At 32.6% G+C, this 21,308-nt stretch overlaps 1 protein-coding gene across 1 annotated transcript in view; it reads left to right on the plus strand.

Moving 5' to 3' along the window:
• Positions 1-21,308, plus strand: part of Mhcl (Myosin heavy chain-like) — a 346,996-nt gene that overhangs the window by 295,817 nt on the left and 29,871 nt on the right. The gene's annotated exons all lie outside the window — the stretch shown is intronic.

Below are 21,308 nucleotides of genomic sequence, written 5' to 3' on the forward strand. Positions count from 1 at the left end.
TAACGAACATGAAAACATTTTCCATAAAAAACACTCTAATGTGTCTACTTTTACGATATTCACTCGAATAATGTCTGAGATATTAGAAAACATTACGTATTTTTACCACACTTTTATTAGCTTGGCTTGTATGCATGTATGTAACGGAATCTTAGAATTCGATGTTTACCAACATTGAACGGTCAGTTTGTTTCAAAATTTAGAACAATTATCGAAAACTGATGACGATATACGATTTTAAAAAAATTGTCTCATTACCCTTATCAGGATCATCAAGATGTCCTATTTTCGAAGTGGTGTTGGAGCACCTTAGAGAAAGTTCATGGCAAATTTACTAAATTGCAAGAATTATAATTTTTTAGTTTGATTAAGTATAATAGCGGGATTTTTGCTTTTTTAAAAGCATAATAATATTATTATATGTTCACTTTTCACTTTGAATAGACTTAAGTGACTAAATCTAAAGACATCACAACAAGAACATAGTGGTATTGTTATCAGAACAGTAATTTGTTAGACAAAGTGCGTACACACATTAAATTTAATCGTAATGTTATTTATAATCATTTATCATTTGTAGTTCCCTGGCGCCGGTATAACTCAAATGGCATATCGATTTAAAAGCAATTAATAATGTAAGCACATAATATGAAACTTTTATGATAAGTATGTATGTTATGGAGTGTTTTTGCTGCTTTTTGTTCATGAAATTTGCAACTAGATTATTAAGGTTCAAAAATAATGCTCAAAAATGGATTTCGATTTTTTTTTAAATATATTGGTTGTCACATTAATCTGCTAATCTCTAATATTTTCGTCGTTAATATTATTAGTGACTATTAAGTATTGTTGCTGATTTAAAGAGGTCTAAATCTAAAAAATAGTTGAATTTTTAGATCTATCGATTTATGTTAAGTGTCTGTCAATCAGTCAGTTTTAATTTTAAGTAGGAATATTAATTTATAAATTAGGGTATTTTTATATGTGTAACAGTGTAAATAAACACTTAATAAATGGCAAACACCTACATTATTTATTAATGACACTCGTTTTTCTAATAACTAATTTGCAAAAACGAACACAGGCCATTGACGCAAATGTTTTTATTATATAACCAGTTTTATTTCAATATCACAATAATGGTGCGGTGCCTTAGTGGTCAGCAGGTCTGGTCAGACCGGATGGGGTTTGTACAGTCAGCGCTAAAATTCTATGGATAATTTTCTAAAAAAAAACAGATATACTCAAAACTTAGATGAACATTTTAAAATAACGAAATTCGCTGAAACGTATACTACTTGTACTATACGGCAATATCTTGTTCAGGTTGTCGTCACCCCATTCTGGACACAAATCCCTTTTTAAAAGGATAAGGGTTTAGGCCACAATCTACCGTGCTAGCCAAGTGATGATTGGAACTTCACACACCCTTGAGAACCCTTTTTATAGAATTCTCAGGCGTAAAAAACTTCTTACGATGTACCCCTTCACCATAATGGCAAATGATAGTTAATGTTTAATATGCACACTTTTTCAAAGTAAAATGTCAAAGCATAGATTAGTAAAGATTACTCACTCCTAACAAGAAAATGTACCCAGTTTTAAGAATTGAAATAGTTGCGTAAAAAAGTTTTGCCACGTCTCCGTGCTAAAATGTCCCTAAAATATTTGAAATAATTATTTATTTATCATGTAAATTACGCAGTATTAGTTATTTATTCGTAAATTTTCTCTAAAAATGTTTTTATTTGTTAAGAATTCAAAAAAGAACTTACTAATAAGCCGTTTGTGGCTTCATTCAATTTTAAGGCGACGAAGTATCTTTACTAATCTAATATCTATGTATCAAAGATACAAGATTGAACCTCGAAACCACCAACTAAGAGTAGTCAGTTTCGGCCATCACTGTTATGTTATACAGTTAATTAAGACATTTATGATCATCGTCCAATTCTTGTTCTAATTATGTATGTTAAACGACATGAGTTTCGGAAATTCACGTACTTTTGATGCTGACTGTACCAATAATACTACTTATACACTTTAGAAAAACTACAAATTGGCGTCTTCGAGTCGTCTTTGAGAAAATAAATCAATCGGTTCTTTTTAAGGAGCCACTGGTCCAGATGTGGTCCTTTTTTGGTTGTGCTTTTTTGCGTTTTTGTTTTGTGTTCGTTGTGGTTAGTTTGTAGATTTGTCCATACTCTAATACAACATTCAGAAGGTGGTAGAACCCTTTGTGGTTCGACTCCGGCGGCACCACCGCCACACCTATTTCTACCTAATAACAGCAGTGTTAGGCGCTGCTGTGTTCCGGTTTGAAGGTAAGGGAGACAGACTTTTCCGAGGCGTTCCAGCTTAGTCCTCCGGGGTAGCGGCGCATCTGTGGCAAACCTCAGGAAGGAATATTTAATCCTCTCTGGGGTTGATTACAGATGTCCATGGGCGACAGTAGCCACTTACCATCAAGTAGACTGCATGCTCGTCTGCTACTCCTATATTATAAAAAAAAAAAAAACAATAGACTTGTCGCCTTTGAGGACTAATTTGAAACGCCTCATGTAAATATATGTACTACATTCACACTATGGTGTGTAAAAATAGCTCTTCTTCAAACCGGCGATGAATTGGCAACTCCTCTGCTGTTGCAATGTCCATAGGCAACGGTGACTGCTTTCCATCTGGCAGCCTGTCTGCTTTATTGTTAGGTTAAATATAAAAAAAACACTCATAAAAGCAGATTACAGTAACGTTATGCTGTTAGAACTTAGAAATGTGTAGTTCTGACTCCTGCCGCCCCCGAAACCACAAAAGATTATACAACGTTCTCCTTTTCTCGTTCCATAAAATGACTAAGTATATATAGTTCAAAACGAGCTAGAAAGAAAACAATATAAAAAAACATTTAATCAACCCACTGGTGGCATTTCTCAAACGTTTACCACAAATATATTTGTATATGTTTACGCCATCTGGCGTAGTGCCCGAACATTAGTGATCAATGTAAACGAGCTTTCCAGTTTTCCTTGCTCGTTCCCAATGGCGACACCAGATGGCACTAGTATAAGCTAATATAACACGAACGAATCATGTCAACGAAAACGAATCCATTGAGTTTTTATTTTTAAATGCATACGCATATTATTTTATTGTCTGTATTCTTTTACGCGCACGAATTACTAATTTAACGAGTTATTTCTGGTCTCGGGTTGTTTTAAGTATTTATATTATTTGAATCTGTATAAGTGCCCTAAATATTTCGTATTTTTTATTGTGACAATTACCTATTTTTCCCTTTGATTTTTAAATTGACAATATAGGTACGTCAGTTTGCTAGATATACAATTTTTACCGCTACGCTTCAAGAACATTATAATTTGACTAATTACAAAGAAAGGTGATATTTCATCTTGTAATTCCTGTTTTGACTGACGATTATGCCTATCAATAAACGACTAATAAGTTTATAATGCACGAAACAAATATTAATTAGCATTCAAATTGTTGGCAGTCTGAAATCGCAACGAAATACTCTTCGCTACTATGACCGTAAGTAAACACATCTCATCGTGTATAAACATAGATTAGTAAAGATACTTCGCCGCCTTGAAATTGAATGAAGCCGCAAATGGCTTATTAAAGTAAGTTCTTTTTTTTTAATTCTTGACAAAGAAAAACATTTTTAGAGAAATATTACGAATAAATATCTAATACTGCTTAATTTATATAATAAATAAATAATAGTTTTAAATATTTTAGGGACATTTTAGCACGGAGACGTGGCAAAACTTTTTTACGCATCTATTTCAATTCTCAAAACTGGGTACATTTTCTTGTTAGGAGTGAATAATCTTTACTAATCTATGTGTATAAACGTAACTTTGCAATTAAAAGAGAGAGGAAGTAGGTATTAACGAGAATCGTTGAAATAGCTGAAATAACTTGATTTACGGAACTCGCTGCAACCTCAATACTTACAATGACGTCGTTTAAGTAATTACATCGACCTCAGGGAGCGCAATTATCTTACGAATCTGAACGATTGAGTAAAATTTCATTGTATGTCTGTTGTTATTTCAAAATGTTGCATTTTGATGAGCCCATATGCTTATTAGTGAACATAAAACAATAAAACTATTTGCATGTTTATTGTGGATAAAGATTTTGACACAGTTTTTGCAACGGTATAGCAAGCTTCAAAAATATATATGGGCTATTTTTACCGTATCCCAAATGTAAATATTACTAGCTGACCCGGCAAACGTTGTTGCCATATAAATAAAAAATGTTAAGGGTGAACGACCCTTATCACTTAGGTGTATGAAAAATAGATAGTGGCCGATTCTCAGACCTACTGAATATGCATATAAAATTTAGTGAAAATCAGTAAAGCCGTTTCGGAGGAGTACGGTAACTAACATCGTGACACGAGAATTATATATAATAATATAAGATTACGTGATACTGTACACTAAAGTAGATCCCGAGTACTAAATTAGATTGCCTTAGTAACTTGGGCAATAAATATTTTTTGCTGTAATCACTTCACTTAATCTTATGATATATCAAAGATATCAATTGCAAGACCGTAATTTAAATATTCAAGATACTAATCCACAAAAAAACGTGAACGAAGCCGCGGGCGAAACGATAATCTATATATATAAAAATGAATATTTGTCTGTATGTCCTTTGTAAAATCGTAAACTAGGCATTAGATCATGTTATTATCTTTAGCAAAGTTGTTGAGCCCATGAAGATATTCAGATATCTTCATCAAAATCAAAATTTGGTCGTACCAACTCAGGTTGGTACGACCAATTTTTGACAGATGGCGCCACTGACATTCTAATGAAGGAACAAATTTTCAGTTATATGTATGTCATGTTATTTTTTAAAGCGCGGGCGAAGCCGCGGGTACTACAAGTGATGGAATAAAACGCAGGATATAATAAAACCAGCCGGACAGTTCTAACTGTAGAGTTATTTTTATAATCACTCAATATGGTCAACAGTAAACGGGTGGATCCACTTCTGTAATATATCCTCGGACAATGTGTGGAAGAATCGATATCAAATCGAGAACTATAGGTCTGTTGGGTTCATCCAGTGCCGGATTTAGAAGTGTGATGATACACTTAATTCTGTTTGAAAAATGTCTGTTTTTTTTTTAAAGTTGTGGATCCGTCGATCTTTGAAGTTTTTTTCTGTATTCTCGAGGCCCCTCTCTTGTGGAGGTCTCTGGGCAGTACCCAGTCCCACTTACCCAGCTCTAAATCCGACCCTGAGTTCATCATCGACATGAATGAATCCCGTCGATATTTGGATATTTTTTCTCAATTGTAGGGGCCCCTCTTTTGCAAAAGCCTCGGGGCAGTAACCCCGCTTGCCGTCCTAAATCCGGCCCTGGGTTCATCATTAACAAGACTTAACAACGCGTTGTCTTTCCACGCTTTTTAAGATCTCTCAATATGGTTAAGACGAGTCGGTCCAGTTCTATAATTTATATCCTCGAAAAACGAGTCCTAGAATCGATTTTGAACTGATCAAGGCCGATTGAGTATGTGATACCGAATGATAAAATACTATAGAATAAGATGTTATCATAACTCTAACCGAATACTGCTTTATTTTTTTAGGAAATCAAAAATCAATAAAAATAATCAATCGTAAAAAAATGTATGTCAAATCTCATTGAATTCGTAATGAGGCTAGTGATGTAAGCTAATATATTCTGGCATAAAGGCTATATTGAATCAGAGACAGTAATATCAAGCATTATCACTTAGACTTCAAGGGTAGTACTATATTTGTGATCGATGTCTGTACGGGGAGCACAGTAACGTACCACTGAATATAAGGTAGACAAAATTATATTTGTCCCCGTAACAAAATGCGTACCTATACTATACTTCTCTAACGTAAACTTAGCTGACAGATTCGAAATTAACGACAAAAACTCATTTTTAAACCTAAACGCATTCGATAAAAGTCAGTAGCCATTCGTTTTATCTAGAATAATTTCTCCTGGAATTGCATTCCGAGAACTTTATCAAAAATCATTTACGAATCGATTACAATCGAAACAATAGTGTGATTATCTCGTCTCTGCTCATTGAAGAAGAACGCCCCGCCTACTGTCCAACAACTAGTCACTAAATATGATACGAGATACACGATCAATTCTCGATCCTATATCGATAGTAATAAATAATACTCGATGGGTCGTGGAGATTTGCAAGACGCTAGTAGGATTCTAGCTCTCCTTGAGCTAAAGGTTTTACTTGTCGACTTCATGTCCCACTGTGTTTACGTGTTGTGTGCGTTTTTATAATATCGATTCTAAAATGATTAATTAGTGCGCCGTGAGATTCTAGCTTTGCGTTCGTTTCGTCGGTAATATAAATGCATGTAAGTTTTTTTTTGGAAATATTAATTGTGTATTTATGCCGGTATTTATGGACGAGATTAAAAGCCCAGAATTTATTTAATGTTTTTCATCTAATTGAAATTTAAAAAATTGGTATAGTTGTGCAAGTACACATTAAAAAAAATTATATTTTTTATTCGTTTAGCTTTAATATGGTTTATTATGAAGGCAACTTACTAATAATGATAGTTTGAGAAATATTAAAATACCCATTTTCCAAATTTGCACACTCGCAAAGATAATAAGTGAAGGCATAACACAAAAATTCCCTTCTACGGCCCATTCATATTACTATTAGTCAAAATTAATTTATTGAAAATTAATTAAAACCTATATTTTATGTAAAAAAATGTTAGTATTAATAGACGTATCTATTTTAATGAACAAGAGTACTCAAAATTTATTAATTAACGTTTATATATTACATTTAAATGGTACACGACAAATGATTCGCATCGTATGTGACATTTGATTAATTCTGGTTGGCGCTTCACTACTTTGTCTTGCCCAATCACTTTAATATGTACATACTCGTACTATAATTAATTTGTTACTATGTATTACATGTATCTGGGATTACATGTAGGTAGGCTTAAAGTATGCTACGCCAAAATTACCTAATTTATGGAGAACAAAAGTGGAAAATAATAATGATAATTCTCAAAAATAAAACAAAGTGCGTGCAATGTGTATCTTTACGCGCAAGAATTTAAACTATTATAAAACAAACAATTATTTCAAATAAATTATCTATGAATAATAATAATTGCAATGGTTATTATTGGGCTAAAGGATACAAGACAGAAGGATACAGGTGAATAGATGACCTGAAGACGACGCCGGAAACCGGTAGATTCTGACGGCTTAAAACTGGTCGGAGTGGCGTAGATTAGGGGAGGCATATGTCCAATGGGCTTTCAAAGTCTGATAGAAGATGGGTGGGATAATAATAATTAAATATTATTATTGCATCCGTCCCAGCGTGTAACTGTTTCTGCAACAAACATTTTTTATTCCTGATGGCGCGCCCAAAAAACTTTGACTTCGATTTATTTCTATATTCGGATTACATAAATTAGTCCAAATACCCCATAGACATGGATGATATGTATAACTTGTTTCAATAAGTATTTAATTCTTACTTACGGCTTTTTAGACCAGGGTCGATAATTTTTGAAACCAAAAAAAATTACAATAGAATGAAACCCATTGGAAAAGGAGGGGAATAGTTATTAATTAGGCATTATTAATTTAATTTTGTCTTTTCAGATTATCAGTATGGATGGATCTGTTTGTATAATCTGCAATAAGTCAGATGACAAGCAAGTGTATGAAATAAAAAAAATCAGCTTTGAATCGTTTAGTGGAGTCGAGCAAGAAGAGAATCGACAATAAATACAATTGGGTTTTTTTCAATTTTTTGCATTTTCTGAGAACATTTCCTATAGTAATGTATATTTTTTTTACACCATCAGAAAGTAGATATTTCAACGAACAAAAAGCCCCCAAACTTTTTGAAAAAAGCTGATATTTTGACGTCAGAATTTTCGATTGAAAATTAGGGTGCTTTTTTGATATTAAGTGAAAATAAGGCGAAAAAATAAATATTTTTAATCAAATAAATTACAGTGTATTTGGGACATAATACGGTAAGTTTTCACCAAATTTCGTAAAAAAAAAAAATATTTTTGAATAAGATATAAATAAAAAACCAAAAACTTGGTTTTTCGAATTTTTCACCCAAATTTTGAGGTTATGTGAAAAAATTGCAAATACAAAAGTTGTAGATCTTTTTATTACCTACAACTTTGCCATTTAACTTTTTCGCATAGGACGTGTAGATTAGCCGGAAATCAAGATAAACTATTTTTTACCCTTAAAAACTCACCCCCTCCCACTTCCCGAACTCGGATCGACCGTAATTTATTTTTCCTTTCATTTTGATCATATTCCCCTTCTTTTCCAATGGGCTTCTTTTTATTGTGATTTTTTTTCATTTTTTACCATTTTTAAAGGCTTCGGCACTGGTCTATTTCTACATCTCCCTGGCTTAAAATTGTAGAGAACGAGCGAAAGATAAAAATAAATTTAAGAATTTCTATTGAAACTAATTTTAATATGTTAAATATAGTATGTATTAATATATGTATTAATTATAGTTGGTATATGTTATATGTAATATAACGTCTACCAAATACATAATATGTAGGTACCTATTAACCTACTACCGCATACTATTTCATTCATAAAGTAACACCTACCTACCACATTCCGCGGTTTCTAATGTTCTTAGAGTAGCTAAGTAAATAATGTATGCATGTGTTATGTATAGAAAATTACTGATTACACAATGTATATGTTTACAATTGATAATTTATATTGGTATTTTTTACCCCACCCCGGGGGGTAATGATTTTCGAAAGTATACATATATGTGTGTCTCATTCGTAGGCATGCCCTGTAGCCCAAACGGCTTGACGGATTTTAGTGTCATTTTTTATATTATAACTAGCTGACCCGACAAACGTTGTGTTGTCATATAAATAAAAAATGTTAAGGGTGAACAACCCTTATCACTTAGGGGTTTGAAAAATAGATAGTAGCCGATTCTAAGACGTACTGAATATGCATATAAAATTAGGTGAAAATCGATAAAGCCGTTTCGGAGGAGTACGGTAACTAACACTTTGACACGAGAATTTTATATATAAGATATAATAGTATCAGACGAGCATGCATTCCATCTGATGGTAAGTGACTACTGCCGCCTATGGACGTCTGTAATCAACCCCAGATAGGATTAGATTCCTACCTGAGGTCGGCCAAAGATGCGCCGCTACCCATGAGGACTAAACTGGAACGCCTCTGAAAAGTATGTCGTTGGATTCGACTAAACTGTCGGAGTAACATAGGCTATATTTAGCAATCGGGTTAATAAAATAGTTTGCCATATTCTTTTCACAATTTTATTTCTTTTTACACATTTCTTATTTAATAAAGATCTTTGTTTTGATCCGTCATTTGTGTCATACATATAACATACAAACTAAAAAGATTTTCCGATTCATCCACCCTAATAAATTACCGTTTCTTATGTAACAACACAAAGTTACTCATTACGTAGGTAATTAGTACCACTGACTAGTAGACACTGACGCAAAACACGACCGAATATACGTCGCGTTCACGTCACAGGGCGTTTCGTTGGTCAAAAATAATTACGTTTGACGTGTTTTTATTTTTTGTAAACCTTAAAAATAAACAAAATATGTCATGCTCATGAGTGCCATGACGGACTATCTACGCAAAGAAATAAAATTGTAACGGTTGTCCATCTCCATAATTCCAAATATCCGGCATTTCATGTATCTCAACATAACCTGATTGTACTTCACTGCATAGTCTCTTCAATGATAATGTTGACATGTAGTACACCGCCAGTCGTCAGCCTTGTGTCACGTATATTCAGAGCTAAAAACCTCGAATTCAAATAATTTAAAACAATATCCAACCTACTTATAGCGCCCCCTACCGGTAAATGTCATTATCGTTTTTCGTGCAGCCTGTGTACATTTATGATTTTTCAAAATAAGAAATAAAATAAGTAATTTATAGTAAAAATTGTTAATTTATAACAAATATTTCAATTAATAATTTATAAAAGACGTAGGTGTGATATATTGTGCAGAAAAGTTACAATGGAAAATAAAGAATTTTGACGAAATTATTCTGAAGACTTGTACTAGGCGGCCATTACGAATGCCGTCGCAAATTGAAAATGTATTATTTTCATTTATTAAAGATAAGATGATAATCTTATATATTAATGAGGAATGACAAGGTAAATTTTTACATATATATTTTTCCAAGCAAAGGATTTTTAGATTACCATATTGTTCTGTAGCAAGGAATTTGACGTCTTATGTTCATTAACTAAGCTTGTCACCTATTTAGGTGATCTCGCTTATTTAAATCCTTATATAAATCTCGCTTATATAAAGCTATGAACATAGAAATAGGGTGCTATTTAGCCCCGTGCATGGGTACTAACCCGTTTATACTGAGTATTTACTCACATAAAAGAATCTACTATTGAGTAGAATATACCTAAAGGGTATTCACCCGTTCAAATAAGGTTATGACCCTTACATATTGGATATTTACCTACATTACAAGAAATAGGGTGCTATTTAGCCACGTTCATGGGTACTAACCTGTTTATATTGAGTATTTACTCACATAAAATAATCTACTATTGAGTAGAATATACCTAATGGATATTCATCCGTTCAAATAAGGGACCCTTACATATTGGATATTTACCTATATAACAACTATAACAAGATACTACTATTAAGTAGACGGATACAACGGATATTCACCCATTCTAATAGGGTATTATGTCCTTCACATTGGGTAAATAACCCATATAACAAAATACTAATAATCAGTAGATAGACACAACTATTACCATCGAGTGGGTGTAATGATTTTAATGAATGAACATTTTATTGAAGAATCATTCAGATTAATAATGTACATGATACAGGATATAGAGATGACAATTTATATCCTTTTGTAATACTCTAGAAGAACCTAAATTTGGTTTAACCATTCATAAGAATTTGGTATCTAGGTAGATCAGCATATTAAAGAGTAATTTACTAAAGGAACTATCCATCTATCTAGATGGTGATAGATAGACTAAAGGAAAAAATAGTTTAAAGGAAGAACACTAACCTCTAGGAAACTGTGGGACGGATAACACATGATTAGACTTTAAAAGTTGCACAAGTCGCAGTTACTATTGTAGCTGTAAAGAGTCAAAAGCCATGCCACATCAGGTGAATGCTTACTGCTCTCGAGCATTTGACATGATTGTTTCTTAATAATTTTAAATTATTTGCCTTTATAAAGATAATTTGCTATCAATTATCTTATTACTGGTGCTGGTCATTTATTATGTATAATAAGAAGAAATTTCATAGTACAAGTACTGGAACAAATAATCAGCAAAATGGTTTAAGAAACAATGATTGTTCAATTCATATATATATAGTACAATATTTTATAATAACAAATATAACGAAGATATTTACACTTCATCCTATGATAAACTTCATCCAAAAGTTTGAGATACTCATACCAAATAGGGTCATTATCTGACTTACAACAAGCCTCATGCACAAATACCTGTGTCACAGAAAGGCTTGATCGAAGTTTCCTTTGGAATAAATCTTCAATCACAACAGATTTTTAGGTGAGTGGTTAATAATGTGGTCGATTATAATTATAATTTTAAAGACCAGTTGTAACAAATAACTATTGACCCAAGCTTTGCAAGTGGTTAGCTTTAAGAGTATTTGTATAAACACTTAAACTCATTATTCTCAAGGAATGAAGATTTTGTCAAAATATACTCGGTATGTATGTAGAAAGACTTCTCACATCAGTGGTAACATATTGTTTACTCTTAACCAATTTTTTACTTTACCAACACCTGATGATGGTGATGTTGGTTTATATTGAATATCTTGGTCTTAATCTTGAGCTTTAAATAAAGCCTGGCATTCCACTCACTACTTACTATTGTTTTCAAGAATGCATATTTGGATACTAATTCATGATTACCTTAAACAGTGTTTACATGTCTATGGTTAAATGGAAATTATATGCATTTCAAGTTCTTTCCTTTGGTTTGAGCAGAACACTATATTTATGTTAATACTAACCTTTTAAACATATACAAGACCATACATAACTGATTAAGATCTAGGGACATTGTGTCAGTTATATATTTATATAACATAGTTCCTATTTGAAATGTCATAATAATGGACAAGGAACAATAACGACACTTAGTAATTTAGGATCATAGACATAACAAGCTATATCATTCTTTAGGATTTAATGGTTACTTAAAAGATAGTTCGATAATTGGAAATAATACAACTGTTAAGGTTGTTTATTGTATTATACAAGCAATAAATAAATAAAAAATCAAATTGCTTTACCATTAGATAAAAGATTAAAAATCAACACAAGGGTGAAATAAAAAGAAAAAAATATATATAACAATAATATTAAAAAATAAAAATTATAATAAATGCAAAGATATGTATATATAAATATAACAATTTTAATAATGTTTATCAAAATACTATCCCTCTTACAGATAGATATAATTACAGGTGGTAGTTGTCATATTATTTTTATTATCGGGACACAATCAGTTATGTAACATATGGTCATTATTCTCGGTATTTTTGTTATTTGATTTAAATAACAAATCCGATCAACTATTTAAAGTTAAATGCATCGTTACTTGTGCTTAAAGATATTTTTTCAATAATCATCTTCAACACGGTGAAACCCTAATACGTGTAGGCAACTCCACAGTTATTTCATATAGAAACAGCATGGTGTTTAATACCCACATTTAACCGTAATATCAAGGCACATATTGGATTTATTGAATACCCAAAAAATGTTTTTATTTCCCTAATACATTCAATAATTTCAGAATGAATTTGCTATCACTAAATCAAGATTATACATTGCGAATTAACACTTTGAAGGTTTTTAAATAGATTTATTTACTAGGAAACCTACAAGAAGTATGACTTACATGTCATGACTAAGGTTATACTATTTAAATGGAAATATTCATTTTATTTCTAATAAAATAATTGTTGTTAAAGATTATCTCTGAACGTTTGGGGAGTTTGTGGTAGTACCAGACTGGTCCAGACAGTCCTAAAAAATAATGTTAAAAAAAAAAAAAAAAAAAAAAAAGAAAGAAATTAATAAATAAATAAACCTTTCATTTTGGAAGGGTTGTTTTTTGGGTCTCATATGAATTAAAAAAAAAAAAAAAAAAGATCTAAATCCATTTTTCGTTTTCCGTTTTTCGTCAACGCTTTACCCTGTATGTTACTCGCTTCCTCGAGGAGCGTTTCGTTTCTATACACGAATCTCAAGTTTTTGTTGCTCTACAAGCAATGTTAGACGCAATAATGAAAACGTGATGCTGGTGCTTATAATATTTTGGCCTAAACAGTGTAAATAACTAGATCTATCTGTAGACTGGTTACAATATTCTTTTCATTTTGATATATATATATCTAGAATTATTTTTGTTCTTAAAATGCATATTTAGGTTTTCTATCCTCCATATCCCAAGTATGCTATTACTTGGGATAGTTACATCTGATGTATAAATATTTTTAGCGAGTTAAGTGTAAAATATTATATATTATTTAATGGAGATGAAGAAAAAATACTATTTACTTTTTTTGGTTATTGTAATTACTCATATAGTAAAAAGAAAAAAAAAACAATAATAATATATAAGTAATATATATATAAGTAATATATAAAAACAATAGATATCGTATATATTATGACGTTCACTTGGTGTAAGCCCGTGAATGCCATTATTACTACCGATTCGCCTACATCTGAGTCGAGACTTCTAAAAAGTATACATAAACATAATAATAACATTATTGTATATTAACCAAATTGCTTGGCGGAAGATATTGTATATTAAATTGCCACATGAATTTAAACCTTACTATAACCAGTGTTCAAACAATCTAGTATTACCATTATTTCATAGTAATCATAGTATTTGTCCAGCACATCCTTAATAAAATTACCTAGATAGGCCTAGTAACACTTGAGAGTTACAAGAATAAGTTTATTTCCTTTATGTAATCTTATAATACAGTGACCTCCCAGACGACAGTTTCTAGACCACGGAGGATGATGGCATTGATATATCATTTTTTACAATACATACCATTAGAGAGTACGCATTACCACGCTGCTACGCTGACGTCTAAACATATGAGTGTCAGTTAAGACCCTCTTAGAAGGATAGCTGAATGGATCAGATCTAAGTTCAATTTTGTAGTAGAGACGTTACATCAAACGTATACTTGATAACTGTAATTAATATTTAAATAGATATATTAAATTAGGAATTTTAAAAATAATAGGATTTAAATGTTTTTGTATTTTGTTTAATAGGCTCGCTATTTTACAAATCTCTAAACATCTACATGTCAACATTATCATTGAAGAGACTATGCAGTGAAGTACAATTAGAAATTAAACGAACTTACCTAAGTGAAGTTCCAATTTCAATTGTACGAACTGCATAGTCTCGAAATGATATTATAACCCACCCACCCATACTTATATACGATAAGTATTACCCATAATATCATCTATGTTGTAAAATAATCGAGCTAATGAACTTACATCTTGACCCCAGGATCTCTAAACTTAATGACATTTACCGGTAGGGGGCGCTATAAGTAGGTTGGATATTGTTTTAAATTATTTGAATTCGAGGTTTTTAGCTCTGAATATACGTGACACAAGGCTGACGACTGGCGGTGTACTACATGTCAACATTATCATTTCGAGACTATGCAGTTCGTACAATTGAAATTGGAACTTCACTTAGGTAAGTTCGTTTAATTTCTAATTATAAATAACAAAAAAATGGATTACGTTTATTACTTGTATGAACTAATTTTGAAACGACACAACTAGTCCGAATGGTCATTTTAGGGTTCCGTATTCGAAGGATTGAAATGGAACCCTATTACTAAATCTGCGCTGTGTGTCTCTCTATCACAGGACTCTTGAACCGTAAGCAGACGGATTAAATTTTCACTGTGGATTTACTTCTTTGGCAGCAATAATATATGTACTAAAAATAATAAAAAAATTGGTACTACGGAACCCTCAATGTGCAAGCTCAACCCGCACTTCGGAAATTATTATAAAGATAGGGAATTAGCAATCAGTGACAAAATGTTATCTGTAAAATTTGAAACAGATTTGTAAAAAAAATCGTGCCTGGATACACGTGGGTAGCCGTCAAACACAAAAATGTGCCATGGCGAACAAATAAACACTATGAGACAATGTTCCCTTGACCGAGAGAGTATAAATAAGCAACTGAAAACTCGATGTACGTAAATAATCCCGCCGAATGAAGGAATCTCGAGGTATGAGTAACTTTTGTGATGTAGAAGCGGTTAAACTAGAAATTTATTTTTGGTTTTCTGTTACGCTTGATACAATTCGCTAAGAATGGTCGTTACATTTTTTTTAGAATCGATGTAGCAAATGAGTGTGAATCCACCTTATGGTAAGTTGCCACTCTCGCCCACGGTCAACCGTAACCAAGTCTTTATAGAGCAGGTTCAAAGAAATGATAAAATACGTTCAGCGGCTTCACACATAATTTTAGTATTGTTGATAATAATCAAAACAACATTGAAATAAAATGAAATTGTATAGGCCTGCGGAGGCACTTACACATTGTCAATTACGTTTTTTTTATATTATTTCAGCTATATTTTTCAGCAAAACAAATTTCAATCAAAACCACCTCTTATATTTATTATGCCAGACTTCAAGTATAGTTTTTTCAACCCAATTTTGACATGTAGGTTTATACGCTTCGTAAAACAAAAAACAACAAATAGTTTTTGGCTACGTTATAGAAAAAATAACAGATAAGCCGCATTTACAAAGATTAATATTATCTCTACCTAATGTTTATGGAGTGCGGTCTAAATATTTTGCGCTTAATACGTTTACGAGCTTAAAAGTATGACGGACGAAAACCGACAGTAAGTATGTTATATACGAGTTGGATTTTTCGAATTAAAATGCGCAAATTGGAAATAAAAAAGTTCAAATGCAATAAAAATGTTTAGTATTACACAAGTAACTAAGATATGCTTTCTACATTCATAATCCTCTGAAGGATTCTTCATCATGGACACACAAAATAGTAATATTCATAGCCCTCCACCTAATGCTGTCCCAAGGTCCGTCACGGATCTTATCTTAAGTGAAAGGGTTTAGACCAGAGTCATCCCGCTGGCCAAGTGCGCATTTGTAAACGTAAACCTTAACGTAAACGTAAACTATTTTTAATCAACTCTCTGGCATGTAGATTTTGTACCGATATTTTCCATTATCGGTACATAATACACACTCAAAGTCAGTTACAAAGGAGTACACAAACTTACGAAAATATAAGGTGATTAAAATACGCCGCGTGTGTAAACAGCTTAAGCGTTAAATTATTCGTGAAATTAGCTGACCCATTACTGACAGTGAGCTCTTTATTACTGGAAAACTTGTAAACATATTTTTAATGAGGGCGACGCGAATTAATATAATATTTTTATATAGAAACCTAATTTCGTTGAGAAAATATCGTATTTTTGAAATTTAATATATTTCTCGTATGTCGTAATTAATCTAGTATCTAGGTCATATGACTCAAAGTTGGAAAGACTAAGATTTTTATTTGAAATTAATTTTTTGTAAAGTTTCGGATCTCGCGTCATTTTTTTCTTGCGACTTTACGACTTATATTAACGAGTGTGTTTGGAAATTTACCTTTCCTAATTACCTTAACTTGTATCATTGTATTGTATTCGTGTTTAGCTTCGTGTAAGACTTAACTCCCATATTATTTTACCCGCTGTTATAACATATTAGGACAAGTAAAACTACTTTTTTCTTCGAGAAATTGCCATAAACCTTTTAAGATATATTTTTTTTAATAATTAAAGGTAATTGTAACCAATTGTTTTTTACTTCTTATTCTGAATATTGCGCATTTTTTTTTCTCTGCACTAAAGTCGATAAATCGCACGTTGCAATCACAAATCTAACTGATCGCCACAATAAGTAGTTCCATTTGCAATCGCCCTACGCCACGCGCGTCGGTCTCGCCGCGTCGTGAGCGCCCTAATTTTGAATGATTTACTTGTCCAGAAATATGCGTTCCGCTGGAAAATTTGCCGCTACCCATGTCCGCAGACGGGCTAATTAAAATCATTACGTTCCTGGAAAAACAAACATTTTCTTCTACGCTTTTAAATTAATAAACCTCTCTCGTTAGCTTAGCTAATTTATCACGCTGTTTTCAAATAAACTTTATCGCGTTACGTGCCGTATGCTAAATAAGATGCAGTTCAATATTGGTGCGTGCCTTTGGCATATATTAGTGTGTAACCCTCTGGGAGTTATCGGGAAAACACCAGATATTTTCAGTTTAGAAAGTATTTTGTATCGCTTTATCTACCACGAAATTTTCCTCGAAAGCGATTCAGCCCTTGTTCGTATAAACACAGACCTTTCGTCTTTGAAAAATGCATATTTATACAAAAATCCAACCCAATATTACATTTAATTCAAGGGACACTTTATTTATAATTTAATTTTTAAATTTACTATTACGAATGTAAATAAAAGATGTGTACATACAATAAAAAGACAGAAATAATAGACCGACACTTAATTTTTTATCTGTGTTGATTGACATGAATTAGCGTTCGCGTTATAAAAAGTCGCGACCCACGCACCGCCGGGATATAATTACGTTTGTCGTCCGTCGGAGATTTTCAAGGATTTACGAGATGTATATTATGTGGAGGAAAATGACACTTTTTTCTTTGTCGTTTTATGAATATTATGAGAGGAAAATATCTTAAATATCATTTCGTTCTTTGTAGTTTTAGAGTTTCATTCATAGTCGGAACTGATCTCGTGTCGTCCGTTTCCGTTTCGTTTCGTCCAAGTCGATCACATTGCATTACATGATATTTAGAAATACATCTATATTTATAGGAATATTATTAAAATTTCATTTATCAGAAATTATATATCGACAACTCAACATAGCACATATAACATCAGATGACATATCTCTTTCCACTAGTGGGGAATGTCTACAGAATACTCCAACTTGCTAAATAATTCATACGGAGAGAGATAATAACAAAAGGTACTATTGTGTTTTTGGCGCTAGACTATATCTACAGTCTACATCCCCACGAGGACGAAACCGCGGGCAAAACCTAGTAAATACTTAAATTAGTATAAGTACAAGTCAAATTTAGATTCGAAATGGTTTGTAATCCTCGTATATGATACGTTTGTTTGATTTTCCTCAACGTGTACGCTCTTCAGTCTTTCTGTGAGATGCCCTTGATTTGCCTGTTTATCGTCGGCAATGAATTATTGCAACCGAATCCGTTCCATGTCTGCTCCGGTCGTTGCAGTAATAAAATAATACAGCACGCGGTTGAAAACATGTTGTTGATGGTTGTATGTCGTTTAAATTTCATGCATACAAAAATGGAAATTGGTAGAACTCTCTATATTTCGACTCCGGCGGCACCACCGCCACACCTATTTGTGCCTTATAACAGCAGTGTTAAACACTTCTGGTTTTCTGGTTTAAAGGGTGTGGGTAAAGGATATACTTATCCGAGGCATTCCAGCTTAGTCCTCAGGGGTAGCGGCGCATATGTGGGCGACCTCAGGTAAGAATGTTATCTTATCTGGAATTGATTACAGATGTCCATAGGTAGCAGTAGCCCCTCACGATCAGGTGGACTGTATGTTCGTCTGCTACTCTTATATTATATAAAAAAATGTACCACTGCCACCGACCTCGTAACTTCGTCCTTCTTGTTTTGTTTGATTTGTATTTTCATAATTTGTTATTTTTTTAGTGTATTTTGATATCTGTATTTCAATAAAACCGTACTACTTACACAATTATTTATACACAGTAGCAACCAGTATTTTCAAAATTGTGCATTTACTTCTCAACCATTCGTAACGACGCTTTGTTTCGAAATAAGAACAACAAATTTTTACGAGTATCGCCGGTATATCAATATTTTTTGCGTCAATCGGTCGTTCATCTTTGCTAATTAAAATAAGACAGCTGTACGTTATATCGGTTTGATGAAAGATTATTATTAATTTTAAACTTATTAATATTTTATCTATTATTGCTGTGCTTTGGGAGGCACGTTAAAGCGTATGCCAGTCATTATTGTTGGATAGCAGTAGCAAAACTTCATCAGAAATATTTTGAGATAGACAACTGACCGGCAGTGGGATAGAAATAATAACACGATAATAATGAAAATTAAAACGTGAATTGGAAACGCGCTTACAAGTTTTAAAATTATGAACTTCAAAGTGGAGCTATAAAAGTATTGGAAGAAAGTATTGATGTTACAACTGACCGTGTGTCAGTTGGACACACACAATGGTTCATAAAATACTCAAAAATATTTAAAGATAAATACTATAATGGATTGGTTTCAGTTGTAATTTATCTGTTCTTTTTGTAAAGACTTTAAACGTGACTTTAAAGACAACGCATACTTGCATCTGATGACAAGGACATTTTTAATACCAGAGAAATCTTTAAATCATCGTGAGCTTAAAATACTAGCATTTACCAGCGGCTTCGGTCAGAGGTTTTTATTTATCTAGGTCGGTTTTGTTTGCGAGATATATGGTACCCTATATCCTTTTCTGAACCCCAGGCAATGTGTGTTTAAAATTTCATGTTAATCAATTTTGTAGTTAAGAATAGAGGTGAGTAACTCAGATCTGACCCGATTCAAAGATTCAGCTCACTTATTATATGAGTTTGATCTGCAGATCAAACCCAAACAGATCAGATCAATTCAGGTCGCGGCTCACGGCGTTTCGTGAATCGTGAATGTTAGTTATTCTTTGATTCACGTTATGCAATTTTAACTTTTAACTCCTAGGATATAGAGTTTAATATAAAAAGTAAGTGGTTCGACATCTGTTGGGGTTTTGTGAATATCGCTTTAGATCAGTTAGATCATAGATGGCGCTTATTTTATATGTAACTCAATGAGAATTCGTTGTAGTTCTAGCTTTCACCATAAGATGGCGTTTTTATTAAATTTATTCTTTCTGTGAAATATCGATTGATCAATTTATTTACTTAGCAAAATAAATAAAACAGATTTATAATCGTCACAATATTATCTATATATCAATAACTTTCTAACTGCCTTTATTAACTAAATATAAAAAAAACATATTTTAATTCAACAATACTACAACATCTATAAAATAATAATAATTACAGTCATGGCTTCTTTTACTTGACATTATTCAAAACATATAAGTCTCAAACTAATAAATTTGATTTCCAATGCCGCGCCATGCTAACATCGGCGAGCCCACGAGCCATGACTATCGTAATCGTTTGACCTGTTTGAATCAATTGAATCGTTTGACCTGTTTGAACTGTTTGAGTCGCGCGAGTCACCAGATCCAACGACTCACACAGTTCGCAACGCGGGTCGCGAGTCATGCAGCTCGTTTAGATCAAACAGATCCATTGAGTCAACTGGAGCTGATTTATAAACCAGATCAGCAGGTCGCGCGATCTGTTTGCGTTACCCATGGACGACATCTGTTGGGCTTTTGTGAATATTGCTTGTCGATGACATTTAGATCTGAAGCCGACGCTAATTTTACGTAACTCAATGAGAATTCGTTGTAGGTCTATCTTTCGTCATAAGATGGCGTTTTTACCAAAATCATTCGTTCTGGTAACATATCGACTGATCAATTTGTATACTTAGCAAAATATTAAAATCCAATTTATAATGATCACAAAAATATATGTTAATAAATTTCCTGTGAACTACCGACAGACACCTACCTAGTAATTATAATAATAAATAATACAAAAAATATTTTAACATCGGTTAACTGATTACAAATATTTAAATCTATCTATCTATCTAACACCTTTAAACGAGCAATTCTTGTATATAATATATCAACGATCTCGGAAACGGCTCCAACGATTTTCTTGAAGTTTTGTATTTGGGAGGTTACGGTGGCGATAAATCGATCTAGCTAGGTTTTATTTTCAGAAAATGTCGCTTTAACCGTATTTTCATTCAATAAAAACCTCCTCTCTTCCTCATTAGAATACGAAGCTAAATTTCGCCACCAGCAGGAAACCCGGGTTCAAATG

This window comes from Epargyreus clarus, unplaced genomic scaffold, assembly GCF_041222505.1.
Source record: "Epargyreus clarus isolate Ecla_fem2 unplaced genomic scaffold, WU_Ecla_fem_2.2 ptg000012l, whole genome shotgun sequence".
In the NCBI taxonomy this organism is placed as follows: domain Eukaryota; kingdom Metazoa; phylum Arthropoda; class Insecta; order Lepidoptera; family Hesperiidae; genus Epargyreus; species Epargyreus clarus.